Source organism: Neopsephotus bourkii, unplaced genomic scaffold, assembly GCF_033783945.1.
Source record: "Neopsephotus bourkii isolate Nb327-2 ecotype Australia unplaced genomic scaffold, CSIRO-AGI_Nbou_v1 NB_1827, whole genome shotgun sequence".
Taxonomy (NCBI): Eukaryota; Metazoa; Chordata; class Aves; order Psittaciformes; family Psittacidae; genus Neopsephotus; species Neopsephotus bourkii.
Genome location: NW_026902300.1, coordinates 724,263 through 751,542, shown reverse-complemented (window position 1 = coordinate 751,542; position 27,280 = coordinate 724,263). Strand labels below are relative to the sequence as shown.

The 27,280-nt window shown below is 41.8% G+C and overlaps 2 protein-coding genes across 15 annotated transcripts in view; one reads left to right on the top strand and one right to left on the bottom strand.

The window, feature by feature from the left end:
• The window catches only part of NEUROG2 (neurogenin 2), a 456,819-nt gene that overhangs the window by 173,919 nt on the left and 255,620 nt on the right, over positions 1-27,280 (top strand). The gene's annotated exons all lie outside the window — the stretch shown is intronic.
• The window catches only part of ANK2 (ankyrin 2), a 372,658-nt gene that overhangs the window by 162,627 nt on the left and 182,751 nt on the right, over positions 1-27,280 (bottom strand). The gene's annotated exons all lie outside the window — the stretch shown is intronic.

Here is a 27,280-nt window from a genome sequence, read left to right as displayed (position 1 = left end):
CTCCTCCTTTGTCCTGACTCCTTCTGGGGCAATAGGAATCTGGGGCCCCTGGGGAGAGTCTGCAGGAGTAAAGACAGAGGCAAAGAAGGCATTCAGCACCTCTGCCTTCTTTATATCCTCTGTCTCCAGGGCACCCACCTCGTTCAGCAGTGGGCCTATATTGCCTCTTGTGTTAGTTTTATTTGCTATGTATTTGAAGAAGCCCTTTCTATTGTCCTTAACCCGACTAGCAAGATTAAGTTCCAAGGAGGCCTTAGCTGTCCTAATTGCCTCCCTACATCCTCTAACAACTGTCCTATATTCCTCCCAAGTGGCCAGCCCCTCTTTCCATAATCCATAGATTCTCCTTTTCCACTTGAGTTTGCCCAGCAGCTCCTTGTTTAACCACGCTGGTCTCCTAGGTCCCTTACTTGATTTCCTGACCATTGGGACGCTCAGATCCTGAGCTTGGAAGAAGTGGTCCTTGAATGCTGACCAACTATTTTGAGCCCCTTTACCGCCTAGTACCCTTTCCCATGAGACTTCTCTTAGCAGTTGATTGAACAGGCCAAAGTTGGCCCTTCGGAAATCTAGAACTGTGGCCTTGCTAGGTATTCTATTCCTCCCACACAGGATCCTAAACTCCACCATCTCATGGTCACTGCAGCCAAGGCTGCCACTGATCACCACCCCTTCAACCAAACCCTCCTTGCTGGTGAGTACTAAATCTAGCAGTGCTCCTCTCCTAGTTGCTTTGTCCACCATTTGCATTAAGAAGTTATCATCAATGCACTGGAGGAACCTCCTAGACTGTGAATGATTGGCTGTGTGAGTCTTCCAGCAAATATCGGGATAGTTAAAATCCCCCATGAGGACTAAGGCATGTAGTCACGAGGCTACTTCCAGTTGCCTGTAGAAAGCCTCATCAACTCCTTCATCCTGATCAGGAGATCTATAATAGACCCCCACAACTGTATCACCCGTACCAGTCTGTCCCTTAATTCGTACCCACAGACATTCCACTTGCTCCTCATCTGACCCCGGACAGAACTCAATACATTCTAGTTGCTCTCTCACATAAAGAGCAACTCCACCACCTCGCTTTGCTGACCTGTCTTTCCTAAAAAGGACATAGCCATCCATGACCACATTCCAGTCATGGGAGCTGTCCCACCATGTCTCTGTAATTGCCACTAGATCATAGCCTTTAGACTGCACACAGACTTCTAACTCCTCCTGTTTATTCCCCATGCTGCGTGCATTGGTGTACAGGCATTTCAGGGAGCGAGCAGAGCATGCTGATGGCTTCCTCGGGAGGCAGGAAGCCTTCTGGTCTTCATTAATACTACAACAATAGTCCTCCCTAGTCCGCCATCCTTTAAGCCCTAGCATGTTTCTCATGGGCTTGGCCCTAACAGGCCCAGATAAATCCCCTCCCCCCTTCATATCTAGTTTAAAGCCCTGTCAATAAGCGCTGCTAACTCCTGCCCCAAAACTCTTTCCCCCCCCCGGGACTGGTGTATCCCACCTGCCACCAGCAAACCAGGTGTCTCATACAGCAGCCCGTGGTTGAAAAACCCAAACCCCTGCCTTTGGCACCAGTCACATAGCCATACATTCATCTGCAGACTCTTCCTATTTATCTCTTCACACTTTCTTGTAACAGGTATAGAGGCAAACACCACTTGCGCACCAGACCCTTTAACCAGCCGTCCCAGGGCCCTGAAGTCTCTCTTCATTGCCCTTGCCCTCCTTGTAATAATTTCATCACCACCAAGCTGAAAAACCAGCAGCGGATAGTAGTCAGAGGGCTGCACCAGATCAGAGAGTTTCTTTTTAACATCTCTAACCTGAGCCCCAGGTAGGCAGCAGACTTCCCAATGGGATGGATCCGGTCTACAAATAGGCCCCTCTGTACCCCTCAGAAGGGAGTCACCCACCTCAATTACTCTTCTTTTCTTCTTGGCTGGTGAAGTTCTAAGGCATGGGGGTGAGTGGCAAGCCCTAGGTGACTCACTAGAAAGATTTACCTCTCCATGTCCATTTACCTGGCCCTGTAGATCCAAGACCTCATACCTGTTATTCAAGGGCAACTGGGAGGGAGAAAGGGATTGCGAGGGTTTTCGCTTACCTCTCCGAGCAGGGACCACCCTCCATACATTCTTGTCCCTTCAGTTCTCTCCTTCTGTCTGATGGTAAGAGGGAAGGGGATCCATCACTTGTTCAACCACTTCCCTCTGCCCTTGCCTTAAGGTGTGGCTCCACCAATCTATTTCCCAACGAAGACATTAGGCCCACTGTAGGAGAGAATCTGGCTCGAGACCATCTTAAGAACCTGAACATGCACAGGTCCATGGGACTTGGTGAAATCCATCCATGGTCTTGAAGGAGCTGTCAAATGAAGTTGCTAAGCCACTGTCACAGAATCACAGAATCCCAAGGGTTGGAAGGGACCTCAGAAGATCGTCTATTCCAACCCCGCTGCAAGAGCAGGGTAACCTAGAGTGCATCACACAGGAACTTGTCCAGGCAGGCCCTGAATATCTCCAACATAGGAGACTCCACAGCCCCCCTGGGCAACCTGGTCCAGTGCTCTGTCACTCTCACAGTAAAGAAGTTTCTTCTGATGTTCACATGGAACCTCCTATGCTCCAGTTTACACCCACTGCCCCTTGTCCTATCACTGGACATCACTGAAAAAAACCTAGCTCAATCATCCTGACACTCACCCTTTACATATTTGTAAACATTGATGAGGTCACCCTTCAGTCTCCTCTAAGCTAAAGAGACCCAGCTCCCTCAGCCTCTCCTCATAAGGGAGATGTTCCACTCCATTAATCATCTTTGTGGCTCTGCGCTGGACTCATTTGGAAAATCACAGAAGTCAGGTGAAGCTCCCAACGACTGAAAAAAGGGAAATATAACCCCCATTTTCAAGAAGGGGAAAAATGGATGACCCAGGGAATTACAGACCAGTCAGCCCCACCTCTGTGCCTGGCAAAATCTTGGAGCAGATTCTCCTGAAAGCATGCTAAGACACATGAAAAACAACAAGGTGCTTGGTGACAGCCAGCACGGCTTCACTAAGGGCAAATCCTCCCTGACCAATCTGGTGGCCTTCTATGGTGGGGCTACAGAACTGATGGACAGGGGTAGACCAGTTGACATCATCTACCTGGACTTGTGCAATGCGTTCGACACCATCCCACATGACATCCTTGTCTCTAAATTGGGGAGACATGAATTTGATAGATGGACCACTCGGTGGATAAAGAACTGGCTGGATGGCCACACACAAGGAGTTGTGGTCAATGGCTCAACATCCAGCTGGAGACCAGTAACGAGTGGTGTCCCTCAGGGATCAGTGTTGGGACTGGTCTTGTTCAACAGCTTTGTCGGTGACATGGACAATGGGATTGAGTAGACCTCAACAGGTTTGCCGATGACACCAAGCAGTGTGGTTCAGTTGATACACTGGAGGGAAGGAATGCCATCCAGAGGGACCTTGACACTCCTGTGAAGGTGGGCTGATGCCAACCTCATGAAGTTTAACCATGACAAGTGCAAGGTCCTACACCTGGGTTGGGGCAATCCCAGGCACAGCTACAGGCTGGGCAGAGAAGAGATTCAGAGCAGCCCTGGGGAGAAGGACTTGGGGGTGTTGGTCAATGAGAAAATGAACATGAGCTGGCTTCAGTGTACTCTTGCAGCCCAGAAAGCCAATCATATCCTGGTCTGCATCAAAAGGAGCGTGACCAGCAGGTCGAAAGAGGTGATCCTGCCCCTCTACTCTGCTCTCATGAGACCTCACTTGGAGTCTTGTGTGCAGTTCTGGTGTCATCAACATGAAAAGCACATGGAATTGTTGGAACAAGTCCAGAGGAGGGCCACAAGGATGATCAGGGGACTGGAGCACCTCCCGTACGAAGACAGGCTGAGAAAGCTGGGGCTGTTCAACCTGGAGAGGAGAAGGCTATGTGGAGACCTCATAGCAGCCTTCCAGTATCTGAAGGGGGCCTACAGGGATGCTGGGGAGGGCCTCTTCATTAGGGACTATAGTGATAGGACAAGGGGTTATGATTTCAAACTTAAAGAAGGGAAGGTTAGGTTGGATATAAGGAAGAAGTTCTTTACTGTTAGGGTGGTGAGGCACTGGAATGGGTTGTCCAGGGAAGTTGTGAATGCTCCATCCCTGGTGGTGTTCAAGGCCAGGTTGGACAGAGCCTTGGTGACATGGTTTAGTGTGAGGTGTTCCTGCCCATGGCAGGGGGGTTGGAGATAGATGATCTTAAGGTCCTTTCAAACCCTAACTATTCTATTATTCTACAACTGTGTTTATGTATCCATGCATTACCCCAGAAGAGGCCCATTGCAAAATTAAAAAACCCGCAACAAAACTAAAAAAAAAAAAAACCCAACCCAAATGAAAAAACAAACAAAACTCTATAAAAAACATCCCCCCCCAAAAAAAATCCCAAACAATTAAAAAACAAATGAAAAAGAAAAACAAAACAACCGAGACCACAAAGTTATCTGAGAAATAATTAGCAGTTTCCAAATGCTTCAGGAGTAGCCAGAGTCAGCGGTGGGAATGGAGACAGACTGTGTGTCTGTACATAACAGAGTCCCATGGAACATACAATGCACACACAAGCCTTAAGTGGAGCTGGGCATGTATCTGAAAAATTAAACCCCAAATTCCTCAGAAACAGAGTGCTCCTCTAACAATTGTAGCATCTAGCCAACGTTTTTCTCTTTGGGGCTTCAACCAATTGCTACTACTGCAATACACAGCAGCAGCTGTCCCCAGCATCCTACTGATTTCTACCCAGTTCCCCTCCCAGCAGTGATGGTTATAATCAGAGAGCACAACGTGGCCCCAGTCCTCTTTTAAAGATTATGAATCAGTGTAGGGTTCTCTTCTGTGTTAATTACCATTAGGTAGATTTTAAATGGCTCTATAATTTCTCCCTGACTGCTGAATGCTCTGTGATAGGATCATTCAGCTCCTTTGAAAAGCCTCAGTTGCTAAGATGTGTAACAGATATGAATACACGCTGGACAGACAAGAGTTAAATTCACTGTCACTTTTGTTTATGTGATTAGACACTTGTATGGAACTGAACGAAACCTGAACTACAAAATGTCTCTGTCAACAACATTTTTGCTATCAACTGGGCAAATTCAAGAAATAGAATATGTGATCGTAACATTCAGGCAGCATGAACTTCAACTACAGAATGACTAAGGAATAAGTAAAGGCTTCAGCTCATGTTAAAATTATAAAACATACTAAATGCACATATTACTTCCTAGCCATGGGCAAGTTCAGATACAAGCTAGCCATGCTAAGAATGACCATGACTCCAACCACTGCAACTGGTTCCTAGAACACTGAAAGCAGTCACCAAACTGTAACTGACACCACTGATGTTCCAGAAATTTCCATGCCAGGCTGGCCTTCTGTCATTAGCTGATCTTGATTGCCTTCACCTCTTGCCAGATATTGCGCTATGACAGTAAGGTGTGTATACACTGCCATAAGTTATTCATGTAGTTATAAAAAAATAAAAGGATACAAGAAGGAATCCCACCAAATGCTTGACTTGACCAAAATTCATATAACCAAGGTTCCAACATAAACTGGAACTAAAAATCCTTGGCTAGAACAATCTATTCAATGTCAAATGAACTTATTAGAAAAAAAAAAAAAAAAGAGAGAGTGAAACAAAGTATCAGTTCAAGAGGAAAGGATGGTCAAAAGGAGTAGCATTCCTTTGAAATAACGCTTGCAGAAAGCAACAATCTATGTGGACATCTGACAGGAAACAATGCCCAAGCTCTGCCAGAGCTTTTTAACAATATCACTGTTGTTTGTCAAAACAGTTCAAAGCCATTAGGGCAAATTACTCAGAAAGCAAACATGTTCATGTTTTGCCAAACTTATGTTAGGATGTCTTATCCTAACGAAGTGCATGCCTTATGATGTAGGATTCAAAGCCTTCATGAAGGAACATGTGGCAGTATCTCTCCCAGTTCCCATGCTCTTTTTTGCTGCTGTTGTTTGGGCTGCAGATCTACTGAAGAAACTAAAAAGGCATGGTTTCCAGGCATTAAACTCATCCCAAAGCATCTTAGTCCTCCTCTGTACACCAAAAAATCAGAGCCTGCTCTGTGTTGCACTGCCAGAACTCTCTGAAGCCTGTGGCCCTCCATCTCTTCACAGGGAAGTGGAACTGTTCAAAGAACCACCGGTAGCTAATTCATGGAATCCACTCTCTTCCCCACACTTTAATACAGCCTTTCCTCCTAGCAGCGTAGCTGACCTTGTTACAACACTCACTCCAAACCATAGCTACTCCCTTAACTCGAAAACCTTCAGAAACACTGTCCTGGGTTTAGCAGTGGCAGTCATTTTTCTCTTTCTTGGTAGCTGGTGCAGTGCTGTGTTTTGACTTTCAGCTGGGAACAGAGCTGAAAAACAATGATGTTTTGGTTTGGCCAAGGACTTTGTGGGCCTCATGCTCTGCCAGGGAGGAGGGAAGCCGGGAGGAAGCAGAGACAGGACACCTGACCCAAACTGACCAAAGAGGTATTCCATACCACAGCACGTAATGCCCAGGATGTAACTGGGGTGGCCCGGAAGGGGCTAGAAGGGACTGCAGGGTTGGAGGAGGTATCGGTCGGTGCTTGATCGGGCTGCGGGGCAAGTTACCGGTCACCTGGTGATGAGGTGTTGTATTCTCTTCACTTGTTATTTCCTTTATCATTACTATTATTGGTGGTAGCAGTAGTGATTTGTGTTATACCTTAGCTACTAAACTGTTCTTATCTCAACCTGTGGGAGTTGCATTCTTTCTGATTCTCCTCTCCGTCCCTCCAGGAGTAGGGGGAGGGCAAGAAGGGAGGGGGAGTGGGTAATAAGCTGTCTGGGTGGGTTTAAACCACGACAAACACTTTAAAGTACCTGTTGAGAGAGTGAGCAGAGTATCTCCTATACTCAAGCATGGATGCTAGGATAGCAAGCAGCTGCCTGAGACAGGCTTCCTCTTGTCCCCCAGAATGTTGATACTATAGCAGAAACATCAGAAGAACTCAAAAGTCCAGAAACCCACCTTTTTACTCCAGTCCATGCCTCACACTCGTGCTTAAAACACATATACAAGCCTCACACAAAAGTGGGGAAAAATAAAATTAAAAAATAAAATAAAATAAAATTCCTTCTGTGCTTCATTTTGAGTGTTTGAGTTTGCCACAGTACTTGCTGCTGAACACCCCTCTCCCTCTTGGCACCATTCTTAACTCAATGTAGTGGCTCACTGTAACAAGCTATTGCTCAGTGAAGTATTCCATCCATACGGGGAATACCATCCCAGTAACTTCTGCATTTTTGTGCCCCCAAAATGATGCAAAGTGATCAGAATTCACCAAAAAATGCAGACCAGCAAACTCAAAATCCTCGGTGAAGACCATTACTAGTATAATGAGAACTACAAAGACTTCCATCAGATGCCTTCTCTATTTCAATTCATGCTGTAGGCTTTGGGAAATATTCTGCTCTTACCACCTGAACTCTTCCTAAGCCTCCAACGGTCACCATCATCAGCTTTTCAGCAGCACAAAGCCACTCAACAGAAAAATGAAAGCATTCAGTTGAAAGACTCCTGCAAATTTCATCTTGCAAGATCTTTTCCATTAAGCACAACAAAACATACCTTTAAATTTCATACACTTAGTCATTATGTACAATTGCAGGACCCCTTTTTTGTTACATTTTATACTTCTTTAAACTGTTTTCCTAATCATGCCATTTAGAAGTGATACAGCTGCAGATAAAATTAAATACCATTGAGTAAAAGATACTAATTTTTAAACTGGACTAAAATCCCTCATATAATTTCTTTTTGACAGATGTGAGGTATATCATGTTAAATAATACCTGTTCTCAACAGCACCAGATTTTTTAAAACTATTTTTCTCAAGTCAAAGGAGGAAACAGGGATGTAAAACACTTGGAAAGTCCTGAAAATTAAAAAGAGTAAACAAACCCCAAAGATACACACAAACGGTATTGCCTGAGCCTATATAAAACAGTAAGTGAAAAAGACCCTTTACCATCCAAAAGATGAAAGTTAAGCAGAAAATAATATTTAAATAAATGGTTTTGCACATGTAACACTTCATTTCTATCATACTTACACATGCACTATTCCTCAAAATGTCACCATGAATAAAAATAAGCATAAATGATTATAGTGTCATCACCAACAAGAACTTAACTCTCCTAATTACAGTGTTTCTTCTGTCATCAGTTTCTGTTTTCACTTTTCCAAAGATTATTGCAGTAAGTGGCATTGTTGCTAAATATCTGACTTTCCTACTACTGGCCATCAAGAAAAAACATGCAATATAAAACCACCAACTTGCAAAATCTCAGCTAAGACCTCAAAGACTAGTGAGTGAGAAGCAGTGAAATCAAAGCCAGATGGAGACGTCATTCTATAGGACAGTGTTCCATGGTCCAGGACCGGCAAAGCTTGTGTCTTGTGAAACAAAGCAGGACTAGGGACAGTCACACACCCCTGAGGTATTCCACGACAACAGCAAAACTGCTCTGAGGAATGCTGCTTTATTCTCTTTTGCTTAAGTTGGCAGCAGAAGTTTCAGCTGTGACCTAGGATAGCACAGTAGCTAAAACAACAATTCAGGAGGTACTGCAAGAATGTTTAGTGCAGCAAAACAAAAGACAAAAGTGAAAAATGGAGAGAGAAAGAGTTCCAAGTATTGAGACAAACCATGACCTATGTGTTGCTAGTTACATTTGCTCCCCAAAGTCATTCTTGTGAAATCCTTCCTGAAAGAGATATTTCCTTTTACATTTTTATGGTTAAACACAGTAATTAACAAGGAGAGAGAAAAAAAAGACTATGCTGGTATGTCTCCAGGTTTCTTGAACTTTGAAGTGGTTCCTAAATGAAAAGTCTTAGGGATTCTTCTGTAGGAAGGTCAAGCACAATGTGGGTCACTTGTTTCTGGCAATTATCTTGGGTCAGCTCTTGAACTCACACAGATTACAGACTGATGATTTCTGCCTTTGTATCATTTATGCCCTTTTATGTTTTACAAGAATGACACCAATATGACCATCATTTTTAAAAAAAATTGTTTTCTTTCTTCTGGCATTTACTGTACATTGGTCACAGACGCCATACCAAGTAATTCCTGAAACCCTGGCAACCTTTATGAAGAGGCAGCTGCCTACCACAGAGAATTTAGCAGCAAATCTTTTTCGGCTCAAATAATCTGAGTCCAATCAATTGCAAAAATCTATTCTGAGCCATTCTGAACAGAACAAATCATTTTGCTATGCTGTAGTACATGGTGAATCACTCATCACATTGAGCATAATGATCCTCTGGACAGCAACAAAGAGCTCTTACTCCAAGTAGTAGCATATATTTATCTTTGTATCTCTGCAAGAATAAGCTAACAGGTAAATTGGGTTTTAATCATCGCAGCTACAAGTCCTGCAGTACCGAAGAGACACATGCGGCAGAACTGGAAAAAGGTTGTTTTGTGGATAGGAAAATTTATAACAAAGTAGTTTATAATATATACAAACGAAATAAATAAATAAATAAAGGCAATGCAGTCTCTGTTATTCTGAAGTATTTATGGCTCCCTGGTGAATTTAGACGGCCCTTCCTTGAAACACAGGCCACCTGAGTCTTCAGCATTCCACAGATAAAGCACATGGAACAACAACAAAAAAAAATACTTAAATATCAAAGTGGACACAAATCGTACAGCATACTTCCTGATAGACCCTTCATATACTGGTTAGTATATGTATTTGCATAAGCAAGTACAAGAGGTAACCTTTTTATTCCAGTATTTATAGTGTTTAAATAGGAAATTTATTGAAGTACAATATTAACTAAACCATTAGCACTTGGGTTTCCTGCAATTCACAACACACTGATTTATATCATGCTTTTTGCACACCTATTCACAGTGGGTGAAAACATCTCTTATGAATTCTGAAGTAACCAGGAAAAAAAGTTTTATTTCCCTTCTACAGATTATCAACTGATCAATATGCAAGTTCCTAATGAAGTTGTTTTTTTTACTGGCATGTAACAAGCTACTTTCCTGTTTGAAAAATGCAAAGAGTGAGCATACTTATTAGGGCATCACCCTGAGATTCTCCACTGGATGCCATATTTGGTACCTGCGACCCAGACTCAGCTTGCCTTCTTTTCATTTTGGCTCGTGAGAGGTTAATCAATTATAATAAAACAGAAAATCAAGAATATGAAATAGAGACAATGGTAACTGCTTTCCTCTGAGATTTACTGTTTATTAATAAACGAATCTAACATACAAGGAGCAGAAAAAGTGATAATACTTCAAGAAGTGCTACATATATATTAATCTTATATGTGGAATACCAGTAATGCAGATTCTGATAAATTTCCTCATATTAAGCAAATTAAGCATTGTTTTTTATTGTATCAGCAGCACTGTTTGAAAATAGATTATTTTTTCCCCTTAAAAAGTTACCTTATCACAAGCTTTGATTATTTGTACACTATATCTTCAAACAGAAACATGGTCTGTAACCAACCTCTTCCCTAGAGCTCTGTTGTAGGCAGGATGACCTACTTAATAGTTTAATATACACAAAGTGTCATAGCTGGCAAATGAGATCTATACAGTCTTATCAGACCTTTTGTGGAACTAGAAAAATAATTTTAATTTTTAAATGCTAAAAAAAAAGCATACTTTATTTTAATATTAAATACGTGTTGAAATTGTGCCTGTGTAGAATCATAGAATGGTTAGGGTTGGAAAGGACCTTAAGATCATCCAGTTTCTAACCCCTTGCCATGGGCAGGGATGCCTCACAGAAGACCATGTCACCCAATGTAAAATCATTCTTTTTTAATACTGCTTGAAATTACTGGGTAGAGAAGTATCTTCTTGTCTCAAAGCCAGCTACTGTCCAGAGTTACATTCTGGTAAGAGAAAGTGGTAGACTGAGGCCCTTAATAGCTAAGAAATGCTCCAAGATACCAGTATGACCTACCAGCTTAAGGATAAAGAAAGAAAGACCATCAGACGTAGCATATACACAGCTGTTTTTTCTGCTTCTGTATCTGTCAATTAAAGCGGGAAAAAAACCCCAACATATTCTTAGGGAATCCTCAAAGAACAAGACATTTTTGGGTAACACGGAACCCCTGATTCTGGCTTTTACTCTCCATACTAAGTAATGGTTGCTGGCATACATCATGACATAGGTTCTTATCTGCATATCAGTAGTTAATTTATTCAGTTTGGGGTTTATTTTACAACCTGTGCCTGTCTACTATCTCAGGGCACATTAAATACATCTGGTATAACAAGTGTTTTTACTGATCTGCATAAAAAAGACTTTTCTCTTGAATAGCAAGCTATTTGCTTTAGTAAGTTGCTCTTTATGGTTAAAATAAAGTAAGTACAAGTATATCCAGTGCCACTGAAAGAAAAATACACCTAACCCCCAAATTCCCACACAAATACGAGCTAATGCACACTGATAGATACACATATATATGCACACATATATACACACACACATTGAATATATCTGTCAACGATAAAAAACAACCCAGCTGCGCAAAGTGGACTTACATTTAGTTGAACTATAACCATAAACCACTGCAATCTTCCTATCTGTAATATTACAGCTTGCGTTATATGTGCTCAACTACCCACGCCACTAGCTACTTGAAACAAAACAGAATCCAGCATCTCTAGCTCTATGTTTCTGGCTTTAACAAGCTGTTAAGGCTTTGGTGCAGATGAAGAGACATCCTCTTTGAATCAAACTCTACACAGCTTCTCCTTCCAAGCTTTGAAGAAAGAGTCATGAAATAAAAAGTTATATGCTATACGCATCAAATGTCAACAATCAGTGTTCGAAAGCTTAGGCTTATATCACTCCTGTTGAATATTTTTCCTTTCCCCACACTAAAGTTGTATGTTAATAGATGATACATAAAAGACGACAAACTTCCAAAAGCAATTCTCTACCATCAAAAGTGTTTAACAGGGTATAATCAAGAATTTTTGTTTCTGTATGCAACCAATTTGTGCCTTATTAGTTACATAAAGCATCCAGATGAGGGACAGAACAGCATGAAAAACTAGTATGCTGTGGAACTGAATAAACTGTCATTATTGAATTCACATACAGACTTCTAAATGTAATTTTTGAGATCTTGTCATTAAAAATACATCTTCACAGAGAGGAGTCCCATAAATGCTATAAAACCTGCCCTTCGTAATTCATGATGCTGTGACATGCACAATGTTAATGGTGCACATACTGTGACTATTAAGTATGAGAAAATATCCAAGGTTTTAAGAACATCTTTGCATTATCACATGAAATAAATACACAGAAAGAGACAACCAAATAAATATTAATTTTGTAGTTAAAGTATTAATAAATTCAGGTAAGCATGACTCAGGACAATGCCTTTTACTAAAAACCTTCTAAAAAACATCAACACAAAATTCTGAACCAATAAACAGGAAGAACTTAACAGGTAGTCCTAGCAGATGGGATTCACACGAAAAGCACCCTCAAAGAGCAACAAACATCCAAACGTCAGTTGTAATGCAAACATTAATTACCCACCCCCTTTCTCTAATATCTCTAGAGAGATTCAATGGAAAACATTCATCTGGCTTGCTTTGAAGCCATAAGCTATATAGGGGAACACACGGCCTCCTCTTGAAAGGATCCACATAATCATAGAATCACAGAATAGTTAGGGTTGGAAAGGACGCGAAGACCATCTATTTCCAATCCCACTGCCATGGGCAGGAATGACTCACACTGTATCATGTCACCCAAGGCTATGTCCAGCCTGACCCTGAACACTGCCAGGGATGGCGCATTCACAACTTCCTTGGGCAATCCATTCCAGTGCCTCACCACCCTTACCATAAAGAACTTCTTCCTTGTATCTGATCTAACCTTCCCCTGCTTAAGTTTAAACCTGTTATCCTTGTCCTATCACTGCAGTCCCTAAGGAAGAGTCCCTCCCCAGCACCCTTATAGGCCCCCTTCAGATACTGGAAGGCTGCTATAAGGTCTCCATGCAGCCTTCTTTTCTCCAGGTTGAACAGCCACAACTTTCTCAGTCTGTCTTCACACGGGAGGTGCTCCAGTCCCCTGATAATCCTCATGGCTCTCCTCTGGACCCGCTCCAACAGCTTCACGTCCTTCTTATGCTGAGAAGACCAGAGCTGTACACAGTACTCCTAATGAAGTCTCACAAGAGCCCTGATCTTGCAAGAGGCGCAGGATCACCTCCTTCGACCTGCTGGTCATGCTCCTTTTGATGCAGACCAGGATACGGTTGGCTTTCTAGGCTGCAAGCTCACACCGCTGGCTCATGTTAAGTTTCTCATCAACCAACACCCCCAAGTTCTTCTCCCCAGGGCTGCTCTCAATCTCTTCTCTGCCCAACCTGTAGCTGTGCCTGGGATTGCTCCAACCCAGGTGTAGGACCTTGCACTTGTCATGATTAAACTTCATAAGGTTGACATTAGCCCACCTTACAAGCATGTCAAGGTCCCTCTGGATGGCATTCCTTCCCTCCAGCGTATCAACCGAACCACACAGCTTGGTGTCATCAGCAAACTTGCTGAGGGCGCACTCAATCCCACTGTCCATGTCACTGACAAAGCTGTTGAACAAGACCGGTCCCAACACCGATCCCTGAGGGACACCACTCATTACTGGTTTCCACTGGGGACTGGAACAATAACTGGATTCTCTCAAAACCCAATCATGCAATTTTTAGGAAAAGTGTAATTATAACACAACCAAAATTAGATGCTAGCAAACTCTGTGAATATCACAGAACCATAGAATGGGTTGGGTTGGAAAGGGCCTTAAAATCACATAATTTTGGGACAGTGATAGGGACACCCTCCATTTTAGAACATCTTTTCACATCTACATTCCATTTTTCCAACCCTGTTGTATGACTATTACAGCTCATTTATTCAGCCTTCATGGCTGAAAACCAAAATTTGGCCCAGAGGCAATTACAAGATGGAAAATAGGTCGCAAGCCTCCACAAACCACTCCCCTCCCCAATGCCTTCCCTCAACATATCATTTCCAGCTTTCCTCTCCAACCACATCTTTGTAATACCAAATGGGCCAGAGACATGTAAAATTTCAATTACATGCGATGGAAAAGGAGTGTGTTTCCACAGAGGTAAGTGCAGTTGTTAAGAGCAGAGTCAAAACTAGATTCCAATTTATCCAGACTTGACTTCTGTTACCCTTCTTTTCAGAGAGCAGTACTTCTTCCAATCATCAGCCTGAGCAGGGAAGTCCTATGAACTTGTTTACGTACTTATCAACAGCAAAAAAAATTGCTGAAATGGTCCTTAGCCTTTACTATGTTGGCTAAAAAAAAAAAAAAAAAAAAAGTTGGAAAAAAGAAGAAAACCCCTGTGGCAGTTCTGTCAGACAGCTTCGCTACAACCCACAGCCTCATCCATCAATGGTCACACATCTGGAAGCAGTGAGGCCATCAACATTTCTGTCCCTGTGGGACATTTCCAACTCACACTTTTTAATTCTTCACCCCCATATTATATTACATGTGCTATTTCTAAAAGCACATTTTATATCAGAGAATTTTTACCTTTTCTAATTCTTCAAAAGGCATCACATTGATGGCATATGAACATCTTGAGTTCCTGACATTGGGGAAACCACCTTTGTTTAATCCTTTGCAAATTTCTCTTCAATTCCATTTGTGATTTTCAAGCTCTTTCTGCTCCTCTAATTATTTTTATCATTAACTTTAGAACATTTATAAGGAGTTTAAGAACACCAGAGCTTTCCTCAAGCAAACAGCTTGGGGATTTGAACATGACGCATCATAGAACATAAGACATATCTAAAAACCATTTTGGTCCTCAAGGTATTATCTGTTTATCATTATTTTCCACCACAAATTATCTATCTCTTCAATACAGCAGAGCTGTATTGAAATTGAACAAATGGTCACAAACTGCAATATAGAAATAATAATATAAAGCTCTAAGATGGTTATGTAATACAAGGTGAACTATCTACTGCTGGAAATCTGCGGGGAAAAAATCTAAATCTCTTGGAATCATTAGCAAATCTGTCAGGGATTCCAATGAGTTAAGATTATAGTCTATATTGTTACAAAACTAAGTGTTCTTATAAAACCTTTACTTACAGTTCCCTATCTCTAGATTAACTCTGTTCACCTTAAAAACTGTTCCCAGAAGGAGGCTGGTTCTTCTCACCTGGAATATTGTGTGCAGTTCTGGTGTCCTCAACATAAAAGGGACATGGATCTGTTGGAACAAGTCCAGAGGAGGGCCACGAGAATGATCCGGGGGCTGGAGCACCTCCCGTATAAAGATCGGCTGAGAAAGTTGGGGCTGTTCAGCCTGGAGAAGAGAAGGCTGCGTGGAGACCTCATAGCAGCCTTCCAGTATCTGAAGGGGGCCTATAGGGATGCTGGGGATGGACTCTTCATTAGAGAGTAGGAGTACAAGGAGTAATGGGTTAAAACTTAAACAGGGGAAGTTTAGATTGGATATAAGGAGGAAGTTCTTTCCTGTTAGGGTGGTGAGGCACTGGAATAGGTTGTCCAGGGAGATTGTGAATGCTTCATCCCTGGCAGTGTTCAAGGCCAGGCTGGATGAGGCCTTGGGTAATATGGTTTAGAGCAAGGTGTCCCTGCCCATGGCAGGGGGGTTGGAGCTTGATGATCTTGAGGTCCTTTCCAACCCTAACTATTCTATGATTCTACGATTCTCAAGAGCTCTATTTTCATAACAGGGACTTTTCATACTGAAGTTCGTTTGACCAGCTACATTAAAGAAAGATCAAACAATGCTTCTTGTATCTCAAGCTTCTGGACCAATACTTGTTTCTACAACTGTGGTGAGACTACAAAATAATGATGGTCTATTGCTCAATATAAGGGAATATGTACTGCTAAATCACAGGTTGCTCCAAGCCCCATCCAACCTGGCCTTGAACACTGCCAGGGATGGGGCAGCCACAGCTTCTCTGGACAATCTCTGACAGTGCCTCACCACCATCAGAGGGAAGAACTTATTCCTAATATCTGATAGCTAAACTGAGATAAATGGAAAACTGGTGTTAATTGGCTTTTTCTACTATCCACATACTCCTCGGCTGAAGCAATACTGTTGTTCTTACTAAGCTGCTAGTAGGGAATTTCCTTCTGTTCCTTCACTTAACCAAAGTCACCAAACTGAGAGCAAACACGTGCTCAGATTTACATTAAGAGCACTGTACCAACAGGCAAAAACAAATATGGATGGAGAAATCCTCAGTGTAACTCAAGTGAGACAGGAACCTACCAACCTGCATCAGTCGTCCTGGCACCGTAGAAACACAGGGAAGATGGCTAAGCACGTACTTCCTACAGCCTTGGAGAATTCATGCTGCAATGCAGACCTGGCTCTGTGCACAGTTATTAATTATTTCTGATTTCTCCTGTTTGGGAAATAACTTTCAAGGCTTCATCATTCAGCACTAGGCTACACCATGCATTACTTCACGGAAACAGCTCTACTAAAGTATATATTGCTGGTGCCTGTATCTGAGGTAAAGAGAAGGTAATGAATCAATTATTACCCAAGAAGTGACTGAGCAGTTTATCTAACTTTCAGACAATGCTGCAGGCTTTGTGCAGTCCTTGTAATAAACAAGAAAAAGAAAGAAAATACAATGCAGGGAACTTTTCTCTCATCTTAAAAACAGCCCTGATGCCATCGTCACGCACTGAAGTTGCTGTGTGTCACCCACAGTGCAGACAGTGTGGGTGCTGTGTTAGGGGATGAAGGCTCCTTCTGCACAGACACAGCACAGCAACAGCATTTAGAATACTGCGTATTTCATCTAGTTGTTATGGAGTCTCCAGGCATTTCTTTCAAAAAATTTTGCTGCTATACATCAGCTGCTATTGCCACTGACCACGCAAAATAATGTCTTTTTATTATTTTTATAAAGCCAATTCGCTTTTTCATCTTCAGCAAACGCCATTTTGCAAAATGATTTCATACTCATTAAGCCAAACTTGCTCTGCACACAGCAGCTGAGCACGCCAATTTAAGGCTCACATCAGTGTTTCAGTATTACTGAGTCCATCCTGCAGTCATGTCCCTCTACCAAAAAACTTGCAAAATACCGACCCATACATCATTTTTTCCATGAGCAACATGTGGAATTGAGAATGCAGGTCTAAATTATCAAGAAAAAAAAGAAAACCTCATCCTTCCTTAGGTCACATACAGTAATAACATCACTTCCCTATTTTTTTAATATGAAACCCTGCAGGTTTTCCAAGTGGAACTGAGTCCTGTTGCATTGTGTCGTGGTTTAAGCCCAGCTGGTAACGCAAAACCATGCAGCTGCTCGCTCACTCCCCTCTTTCTTCCTTCCCCCACTCCCGAGGGATGTGAAGAATTGAAAGAATGTAACTCCCACGGGTTCATATAAGAACAGTCCAGTAACTAAAGTATAACACAAAACCACTACTGCTACCACCAATAATAATAATGATAAGGGAAATAACAAGGGAAGAGAATACAACCGCTCATCAGCCGCCGACCCGAGCAGCACTCTGCCCTTCCTGGGTAACTGCCCTCAGTTAATATAGTGGGCATGACGTGCTGTGGCATGGAATACCACTTTGGTTAGTTTGCGTCAAGTGTCCTGTCTCTGCTTCCTCCCGGCTTCCCCTCCTCCCTAGCAGAGCATGAGACTCAGAAAGTCCTTGGTCAGAGTAAACATTACTAAGCGACAACTAAAAACATCGGTGTTACCAGCGCTGTTCCCAGGCTGAAAGTCAAAACACAGCACTGCACCAGCTACTAAGACTGAGAAAGATGACTGCTACTGCAGAACCCAGGACAGTTGCCAGCTGCACTGGTTTGGAGCAGTTGTACGCCTTTGTTAGACATCTTGACATTGCATAAGCCAGAATAGTAAATAATTAAAAACAAGCTTAAATTATTAAACCTAAAACAGCCTCGAGAGGTTGGTAATTACAGTTCTATTGGCCGCAGTCATTTTCTACTAGCCCAAGGAAGTAAGAGCTACATTCATTTCAGGTGGGTGCTGGGTCTAAACACTGGCTTTATTTTATAAAAAGAAATAAAGAGAATGCAGATCTAAATTATCAGGGAAAAATCCACACCCCTCTGAGTTCACATACAGTAACAGAAGCTCAAGTTTTCATGGCCTGATCCAACCATCTGTTTTGTAGATTATTAGTCTCCAGTGATTTTTCCAGTGCTAAAAAAAATTAGTTTCCAGTGATTTTTCTACATGCGAAAAAGACAAGTTTTTTAATCTAGCCTTACTTCACTTCACCCTTCTTTTCCTGTTCTTTTTTATCCTCTCTTCCTCAGAAGGGGAACAGAGTCCACAGCACAATTCCCACCAGCTACAGTGGGAATCTTGATGGAGGATGAAAATCACAGAATCAGAATTACAGACTGGTTTGGGCTGGAAGGGACCTTAAAGCTCATCCAGTTCCAACCCCTTGCCATGGGTAGGGACACCTTCCACTAGACCAAGTTGCTCCAAGGCCCATCCAACTTGGCCATGAACACTGCCAGTGAAGGGGCAGCCACGTCTTCTCTGTGCAACCTGTGCCAGGGCCTCACCACCCTTCACAGGGAAGAACTTCCTAATGTCTAATATAAAACTCCCCTCTGTCACCTTAAAGCCAAATGTGCACTTGGAAACCTATTTAGGCTCAGCTCCCTGAAACTCTCTCTTTTCCAAAGCCCTAAGCAGCTAATAAGCATACTACATAGTGAAGAGGTTAAAATTAATTCTTCATTAGCATCAACAAATAGATGGTAATTATGGGCTTTTTCAAAAAAATTGCAGCCTTTTGTTTTCAGTCACTTCAAAGGGCAGCTAGCAATTAATCTATATTGATCCCAATGGGGAAGGATCAATAGAGTATCAGCACTCCCCGAAAAGCTGTCAGCAGAACACCACATCTATTTACAATATATGGAGCTTTTCTATGTAATTACTGAGAGACAACCCTTAAAACAGTGCCAACATATTAATACTTTGTACAGCGCCAGCTTCATGAACCATCTGAAATTCATTAATTACATTTGTCTGATTGCAGTAATTCATATAATATGCTCTAATACTGTGTATTATTGTGAAACAGTGTGGAATATCTACTCCTACTTACACCTGAGCAACTCTATGGACTGGTGAGGAAAAGAATGTTGATTTTAGCTGTCTAAGGATATAGGGGTACTAACGGGTCACTAACAGGAGTGTTCATCAATGTTTAATTAAGTACAGGAAAGTAATTCTCGCAAACTGTGCACCCTCCCCTAAAGAAGCAGCCTCCAGTCACGGAGGATAAGTTTGACAGACATTCAAACAAAACTACCCAGCGCCACAATGACTGAACAAAAACAGGTATCAATGCAGAGAATAGGAATCATTTTTAAAGAAAACCTCAAGTGACACATACAACTTCAAAAAGTAACACTAAAGATATTTTGTGAACATAGAGAGTCAAGTCAATAAAGTACAAAAATTCATTTTTCTATCAGCTGTGGTAATTTGCTAAAATTGTGAGAAAGAAACAAAATTTTACATTTGGATAAAGTTGATCACAAGCTTATAAAAATGCAAAAAAATGCTTACCAATTCAAGGTAATTTACACACCATTTTGTTAGGATAAGAATAGAACCTGCGAGCAACAAAGTCTTTTCATTGCACCTGGAAAACGCTACAGGAGTGATGATGTTGACCTACAACCCACAATTCCCTCTGATGTCACAGGATCTTTTCCCAAAGAGAAGTTCAGGTCTCTACTTTGGAACACGTTCTGTATTTGGACATCATACAGGAGTTAGTGACAGAGCACTGGATCAGGTTGCCCAGGGGGGTTGTGGAGTCTCCTACGTTGGAGATATTCAAGGCCCACCTGGACAAGTTCCTGTGTGATGTACTCTAGGTTACCCTGCTCTTGGAGGGGGGTTGGAATAGATGATCTTTTGAGGTCCCTTCCAACCGTTGGGATTCTGTGATTCTGTGATTAGACAGCATCCCAAACTGTACACTGAACACTTCTTTCAATGTTCATTACATTAACTAAACAGAAAGAAATTAAAAAAGATACTTGACCAAGAAACACATATTGATAAAAACACATTTGTTTAAATTCTGAAGCAATATTAATGCATGTGCTTGCAAACAAAAGGCTGAAAACCCATTTCTATCACAGACAGACCCCAAGACACATGCTCCAACTGGTCTGTGAGTCTTTGCTGGAGAGGGCACCATCTCACGGCAAGAACTGTTGCTTGAATGGCAACGATCCTACTATACCGCTTAGGGACATACTCACTGTTTCCACACCCTGGATGCTCTATATGTCGGCAAATATATACACCAGGACATAGATCCAAGTCTCGCCATTAAGGTACGATCTCTCAATGCTCATATGCCACTATTACTCTAGGTGCCAAACCTTCCCCAGGAGTCCAATGGAAAAAGCCTGAGGGACTAAATTATAGAAGCCAGATTCCTAAAAGCTTGACATGCCACAGTTTAACATCTGACATCTACATTAGTTTTCCAGCTCTTGACCTCCACTTGTAAAATTTCCCTTCACACACTTATTTTAAATCACTTTACACAAAACTCCCTGAACATACTGTAATAATCCTTCTCAGGGGTGCAGAAAGCACCACCAATTTAAAGGACATAACAGGACATTTTATGAGAAAGTAACCAAACCCAAACAAGAAGCCACAGAAGTTTGTTTGATATAGTTTCCTTCAATGTGTAAAAAAATGCTCCCTCTGTTTTTTTTTAACCATTTATAGTTCCTGATCAGTAGGATTCACGCTTCTTAAATTTGCAGAAATTAGGATAGGTGGAGTCACCACAGGAAGTGCTATCACTTCTCCTCTCTCTTGGTTGCTCTTTTTAAAGTTCAGCAGAAGTTCTTTTTACTGAAATAGATGGAGTGAGAGATGAAAACTTCTGGGCACTTCCATAATTCCATAGAAGCAATCACATTATGAGTCAAGCCATCCATAAAATCCAAAGTGGGGACCATTAAATTGGATTGTATCAATCAAGATTTACAAAAGGACTTGAGCAAGCCATGAGCACATTCTAATAGAATTATAGAATGTTTGGGTTGGGAAGGACCTTAATATCACACAGTTCCAACCCCCCTGCCATGGGCAGAGATGCCTCACACTGGACCATGTCACCCAAGGCTCCACCTAACCTGGCCTTAACACTGCCAGGGATGGAGCATTCACCACTTTTTTGGGCAACCTGTGCCAGTGCCTCCTGTTCCTGCTCCTGTGTACAGTATTTAGCTCAATGGAGCTATAAGTCTGATGGTTTACTTCTGCTGGGGGAAGGAAGGTGGGACAAACAAGCAAAAGGATATGTACCCATATCTGTATCACTCTGTCTTCTCATGTCTAGATGAGAACTGTGGCCCCACCTGCCAGCAAGAAGTGGTGCAAAAGCTACAGCAAGCAGCAGCTTTGGAGGCCTCCGTAAGACAGATGTCCCCACCCAAGTACTCCTCCTCCCCTACCTTCTTGTGAAGGCAGTAACAGGAAAATTATTACAACTTTCATGAAAGGATGGTAATATGGATCAGTTTCCTTCATCCACCCCATGGCTTTCTGCACAAGTAGCCGGCAGGAGAGAGAGAGAGATCAAAGATGAAGACCACTCCTACGCCTACTATGCTGACTGCTATGAGGCGAGAAGTACCAGTGGGTACAATGCTGTGTAAGACCCAGGCTCAAGACCAGGAATGCTTCCCCTCACTTAAATACACAACGAATAATCATCACCACTATCTGTGTTTATTTAATGACACCAATCTACTAACCTATCCCACAATCCCATCTATTGAGACAAGTATTTTCTCCAGTATTCCAGGTATGGATCAATTCAGTATAAAGCTGTGAAGAGCTTACTCAAGGTACCAAAAACATGCTTAGGTAAATGATCTATGTTTTGTCTGTATATGGTTTATTAAGGCCAAATAAATCTTGTCTTTCAAATATAACCAATAAAATATATAAATCATGGTATGGTTAGGTAGCAATACAAAAGTGAGCAAATTTAAATTTGCAGTGAAGATTGGTCCTTTCTCACCAGAAATGAAGGACTTCGAGAACATCAGTCTTCACTATAACCCTTGCTTTATTTCAGAATATTGTGTATTTGTTGCCAGTTTCATTACGGCAATGAGTGCAAAAGTCTCAAATAACAGTAAGGAAATAATGATGCTTGGCACTCTGGTGACAATCTGTGTCTGCATAAAGGTGAACAGAGCTTCATCAGCCATCACTTTAGAGCCCTGCTTGGTTTACCTCATTTAGATTAAACCTACAGCTTTAGATGAAACTTAGTACCTATCTCACTTGAGAAAGACATACTGCACAGGACATACATGCTAAATGCAGCAAGAATGCCCGCACCACAGAGTACTTGGAAGCTTCAGCAGTGCTGCAGTCACATGGACATCACCCCTCAAAGAGGACACCTAGAAAGTGAAGCAGCAAACACCCATCATGAAATGCAGCGTCATCAAAGACGCTCCATTTTACAGGGAAGCAAACAGTGGGGCATAATTTTCATGCCCAGAAATATCTACATAATGAAACCACTAGTTTGAGATACAGAAGGTAAACAAAGACTCAAAGGGCATCAGGAATAGGCACCACCTACACAAACCCTCAGTTATGAAACACCAATAAGATATTTTTTTTTTCATAACTGAAAAGGCATTTGAAACATCTAGAAAACTAGTGAGTCACAAAGATTCGTTTGCCAAGGCAATGATCACAACACTGAGCACATTCAGTGCTAAATCAAAAACAGTGGGTTAAAGAAGCAATAAACCTTGAAAGCTTCAAGTATACAGAGTTTAAACAGTGAGAGAATTTTTCTCTTTCTTAGCTCAATACAAACTTTATGCTCATCCTGTGGCATGTTCACGCTGGGTTTGGCATTCATGAATCAATGCAGTACTGGGCAAGAGTAAGGAATCACAGAATTGTTTTGTCTGGAAGGGACCATAACGCTCATCCAGTTCCAATCCCCTGCCATGGGCCCAGACACCTTCCACAAGACCAGGTTTCTCCAAGCCCCGTCCAACCTGGCCTTGAACACTACCAGGGATGGGGCAGCCACAGGTTCTCTGGGCAAGTTGTGTCAGGGCCTCACCCCCCTCACAGGGAAGAACTTCTTCTTACTGTCTAATATAGATCTCCCCTTAGTTTAAAGCACTAGACCTCCACATGACTTCCTCCCAGGAACACATTTTTCCAGCATGCCCAAGCTCTCATTAATTCCTCCATGTCCTCCCTTCCTTGCTGGAGCTTTGGCCCTTTCCAAAGGAATGACCTTTTTGGCTATAATGTCCTGAGGTAAAGACTGGACTTGATCTTAAAGGTCTTTTCTAACCTAATTGATTCTATGATTCTACCACTCAGTGCAGAGCCCACCTAGCAGATACCAAAAGTATACTTGAATTTCAAATGGGTTTTTCCACTTTTTTCTGAGATAGACAAGACATCATTTTCTATGTGAATTTTGTAATGTGAGATTTCTTTCTGGCATTGGTTGCGAAAAAGGAGCTAGAAATGTGAAAAAAAAAGTCTGCTATTCAAGAAAAACAAAGAAAACTCAGACCCTGTCTTCTGCAGCTACGAGATGCATTGACTCTTCCCCATACACATCTGAATTCTGCTGACAGCAGCAGCTCTTTATTTCTCCCTTCATCCTTGTCTTTCCACAGATACTGTCTGGCAGCAGCAGCAGCTCTGTGTGAGCTTTGACATGTTTCAAGTGGAAGACAAAAATCTTTCCCAGTCTCTTCAGGTAAGCAATGGGGAATATTCCAGATGCTGTGGGGCATTTTATGCTAAAGGGTGCTGAACTCATGAGGCTGGCCTTTAAAAGAAGAGGTGTAAAAGTTTTTTAACTTTTTTTACAACTGTGTTTTTAAATACTAAATAAATACCCACTTACTGCTAGCAAAGCCCAGAAGTTGAACTCTCTCCTGATCACTGATGGTAGAAGTGTAAGAGGCATCAGCTTCCTGTATCTATACATTCAATAATGGGTTTTATTTGGCAGTAAAATCAAGTTTTGATAACAGCTTTTTTGTTTGGGGATTTTATTTTTTGTGGGTTTTCTAAAACCTTTTAAACACTTGTCACATGCAAAGCTAGGAAGCTCTTTTAGGAAGTATTTTAGACAGGGAAAAGCAAGCATGTGTTACACTCTGCCAGGGGCTAGGACGCCAGATCCCAAGGCTGTAATTCCAGCTTTGCTACTGACTCAGTGAGTGACCATCACATAATCAAGCTGTCTCCCTTTCCTCACTTTGCAAAATATGAGCCATATTCAGCTATCTTGAAAGATAATGTGGCAAGTGGGGCTGGGGCTTACATACCCTGAACTTAGGTATAAAGGAATTTGTCATGCCTAAATTTCAATAAAATCTATGTATTTTAAGCCACTCATCTTCTGTGTTAGCACCTGGCTTTAATACGCCTGAGACATTCAGGTATCCATGCAACTATTCAGACCATTGGGTTTTTTGTATTTGCATCAGTATGTGGTTCTCAACTTTGCAAGAAAAGACTGCATGCACAAATGTGAAAATTTCTCATATGAATGCAAGATGAGCAGAGATAACTTCTCAACCAGATTAAAAAAAAAAAAAAAGTAAAAAAAAAATCAATCAACTCCGTCTTGGAAAGAACACAAGAGAAGGTCTTGAAATTTGTCTTCAGCCTTGCAAATACCTTTTCCCAATTTTGGGCTGTGGAATATATCTGTTCATCTTTAGAGAACTACAGATGTTGAAGGACTGCAATGACATTATCTGGGGAAGACTGCTACTGATGCTGGCCCTTTTCCCAGCTCTTCTAATAGCCAGGGAATTGTTATTGTCCAGAGCAATGTCCAGACATGATGACATCTAAGAACATTATGGTCCTACCTGAGAAGCACAGAAGCTACAGCCTTTGTAATGCTGCTATCAAGACAGATGATGATCACACTGCAAAGTATCATAAAGCAAAATACTCAAGAGAAGAGGCAAAGCCACACTAATCCCACAGCATGCAGCACCCCTGGAAGATAGCAGAAGCATGGGACAGTACAAATAGATGCCCAACATGCTGGCAGAATGTAAGAGCTAAAGTCATGGCCCTTCGTTATCCTCTTTTGCATAATCAAGATGTTCCAGAGTCAAAGGAAAAGTTTCCATCCCAAGGCCGAATCAGCACTCCATGTATACAGTGTGTATCCGTACATAGCTTGAATCCAAATGAAGTTTGAAAAGACAGCTCACAATACCTTATGTCAGCATATTCCCCCCTCACTACTGTTCCTACAAACAAAATGGATCTCTGCTGTGCTGAAAACCCAGACACTGCAATGCAACAGCTTTTAAATGAAACACAAAGCTGGGACCATATGCCCCATATGCTGAAAGAGTTTAAGTGCCAAGAGCAATTAAAAAGAAAATCATAGACATTTCATATTTTATGGGCCTGCACATACCATTTGCTCATAGCCTCCATTTTCCAAGGAAATCCCAAAAAAACTGAGAGGGCTCTGCACCTACTAGGAGACAGTCACGTTTTGCAGTAGAACAATTGATTTTTCTGCTGCAATTCAAGTGACATATATATAAAAGTATGTACTGTATATCTCACCTAAATTTCTGAATACAGATATTATATATAACATATATATTTTGTATATATCACAGTGTAGGCATACAGAGTTACATATCTAACATGCTCTAACATCTGCATTCTGCACAGCATGAGAGTGTCTACATGCAAACATAAACTCATCCTCATGTTGGTGTATTTCTCCTGCAGAAGCAGAGGGCAGATGCTCGGCCTAATCTGCACCCTGTACCATGGGGGAAGCAAGTTTAGGGTGCAGCCATGCCCTTGTTTATGTAACAGCAAGGTACAGCCACAGTAAAAGGCACACAGGAGCCAAGGCTGTTACTGAATATTAAGAACAAAGAAACACAAACACTGAGGCACCCACCCTCCCTGTTTTCTAAGCAAAGGCTACTGGTGTTCCCTAGATGGGAAAATCTGATTAGGAGCCTGCATCACCATACATGATCACTAACACCGCCTGAGCCTGTCTACTTGCAGTCAGGGATATGCAGCACTCCAGGAAAAGAGACACCAGCAGGGGCAGTATTCTATCTAGCTTCAATCAAAGTAGAATACACATTTCAATCAAACATATTCATTAAAATCAAGAAAAACAACAACTTGCTGTGATGAAGTAACTGAGATGAGTGCTGGGTAAACATGAAAAAGCCCCTCCAGCAAGGACAGCCACACATTAAATACTTCTTTTTAAAAAAATAAACAAGGGCTGTTTTGCAGAGAGTTTCTCAGTCAAAAACATAATCAGAAAAGCTACCTTATGCCGCAGTGCCCCATTTAGGAGATTAGAACAGTAATCCCAATCTGCCCCAAGCCACTCTGCCCCAGCACCCAAGCACTGCGCACATGAGAAATGACTTCCTTGTTTTGACAGAGAGAATCCTAATGCAACCTAACAAACCCTGCCAAGGGAGCCATTTAAAAGTCATGAAGATCATAGCCAAAGGTCCCAGAGGTATCACACAGCCTTGGGAATTTTAATAAAGTCATGCAATTTAGAATATGAAAATCCACAAGATTTAATATAAAATTAATTCAACATTTCCCAAGTATGCCAAGGGAGCAGATGGCTTCTCAATCCTAGAGATTTGCCAAAAGGACCTATAAATTCAAATGTTACGCTGCAGGACTCTGTTCTTTTCCTTTTTACGGATAGATGTCTGTATGCATGCAATGTAGCAGAAAAGGAAAAAGGACAGATTATGCCTCTTGAGATGATCCCTTCCAGAAGAATAACATAAAGAATGCATCCAAACATGGTGTCAGTGAATGAGTTAATACACATCACAATCTTGAGATTCTGGAGACAGAAGAAAAATGGCAATGAGGACGCATTAACACAGGCACCCCCGATGTAATACAGCCCTAAAGCTAACCTTAACAGAGTCTTTGGGGCTTTTAATATTTTCTCCACTACTGTATATTATTTGTATCCTTAGAAACTAAAGAGTGAGCTGGCAAATAA